Here is a 2,144-nt window from a genome sequence, read left to right as displayed (position 1 = left end):
GCACCCCGGGGCCAGGGGAGCGCCGACAGCTCCCCTCTGCCGGTAAATGCAGCCCGGCCCGGGCACGACCCGCGGGGAGCGCCGGCAGAGCTGCTCGCTCCCCCCCCTCCGGCCAGCTCAGCCCCAAAACATCCTTTTCCCCCCTTTTTCAGGGCACGCGGGTACTGGGGCCGCTCATGGATGTTGCATGGGGATGTGGCTCCCACAACAGCCCCCAGATGAGTGGGGATAATAGGTCTGGGCTGGAGCCCGGCGCAGCATGACTGGGGTGCGAGTGACCCACCGAGCCGTCGCCATGCCGTCCTCTGAAAAATCCCTGGAAATGCCCAATTTTCATGCCTGAGAATCCCCACACCTCCTCTCTGGCAGTGCCCGCAGCACCAGTCCCTTGGGGTGCAGCCCTTGGGGATGCACCAGCCGGCCCCCATAAGCAGCCAGCACCCCCAGGATGAGCAGAAGGGGTCCAGGCTGTCCCCCAGCAGCCACGGTTCTTGCTGCGGGCTGGTTTCACCTGCGTAACCCCTCGGGACAGTGACAAGGGAAGCTTGCACTGGTTGGCATAAATCCCATGGGATTGCTATGCTCCAAGCATTCCGGCATTACCTCATCAGCCGGGACAATTTATCTTTGGGTGTTTCTCCCCGTTTCCCTCTCCCCCAAGCCAGCCCGGCAGGAGCACAGCTCCGCTCCCACACGCCGAGGCGGCGCTGCCTGCGCAGGCAGCAAACGTGGCAGGTCAGCTGAAGTCACCCCCGAAAAATGGCATTTTCTCAGCAAAATGCCGCTGAGGTCATTTTCACCCGTTTCAAACACCCACGGGGAGGGGGAACGGGGGCTGCGCTAAGCGGCTCCCAGGAGCTTGGGAGGCAGGAGGGAAGCAGAGGGTTTGCGAATCCTCGGGATGAAAGGGCTGAATAAATGGAGCCGTTAATAATAGTGGTGGCCTGAAAGGGGGGCTCAGCCCCCGGCTGTGGGGGGCAGCCGCCGTGCGGGGGGCAGAGGCAGCGGAAATCAGGGCTGGGATGAAAGGAGCGTTTCCAAGGGCTGGCGGCGGAATGCCGGGAGCACGGGCACAGCGCGGGGAGGGGGGCACCAGCAGGGATGGGGAACTGTCACTGCAGCCCCCTCCCACCGCCTCTGAGGTGCCTTTGGGCTGAGATCGCCCCCTTCACCCCCTCATCCAGCCCTAGGAGTCTCTGATGGCATTTCATAGAATGGTTTAGGTTGGAAGGCACCTGGAACCCCATCCAGTCCCCCCCCTGCCCTGGGCAGGGACACCTCCCCCCAGCCCAGGGTGCTCCAAGCCCCGTCCAACCTGGCCTTGAACACCTCCAGGGATGGGGCAGCCACAGCTTCTCGGGGCACCCTGCCCCAGGGGATCACCGCCCGTGCACAGGGTGGGCAGTGGCACCACTCGCTGTTGCAGCCCTGGGGGGGGCCACAAGCCGCGGCTGGGCTGAGCTGATGGAGACACAGCTCCTAAAGCCGCGCAAACAGCAGCTGCGGCCGACCAGGACACGCGCGATGGGGTGGCCAGTGCAGTGCCTCGTGCCCATGTGGTGCCCACCCGGAGCTGCCGCAGCTCAGTCCAGCTCTGAAGCCAGCACGCAAGAACGGGGTTTTTTTTGGCAAATCATTAACGAAAAGGGACTTCAACACCCTGGGATGTTCGAGAAACCAAACCCACAGACGCTTTCCAAAAAGGAGGCTTTGTTCCTCTGTGGCTGTTAAAACATCAGCCCGACCTGACCTCTGCCTTGGGATGCTCCATGCCCCGAACTCACGGGTGCTGCAGCCCCCACCTCATCCCATCCCACCTCAGCAGCTCACAGGGCACCGGGACTTTGCCCGGGCTAAGCTGGATGTCCTCAGAGCTGCTTTAAGCGCTCCGGTGTTTCTGAATGGCGCGGGAAGCACGCGGGGAATGCGCGGCGGGGGGCAGAGCCTGAGTGACCCCCCACGGCTTCAGCCAGGCGGGACGAGGGGCAGCATTCCTGGTGAGGCAGCCCTGCCACCATGCCCTTGTGGCTCAGCCTCTCCGCGGTGGGGCGGAGGAGACCTGAAACGTCTCCTATTAACCCAACTGGAAACAGGAAATCGTTACAGTGCTTTATAGAGCAATAAAACTGGTTTCAATGCCGCAT

The sequence above is a fragment of the Charadrius vociferus genome, unplaced genomic scaffold (assembly GCF_000708025.1).
Source record: "Charadrius vociferus isolate BGI_N301 unplaced genomic scaffold, ASM70802v2 scaffold266, whole genome shotgun sequence".
Classification (NCBI taxonomy): Eukaryota; Metazoa; Chordata; class Aves; order Charadriiformes; family Charadriidae; genus Charadrius; species Charadrius vociferus.
This window is presented reverse-complemented; position numbering follows the sequence as displayed.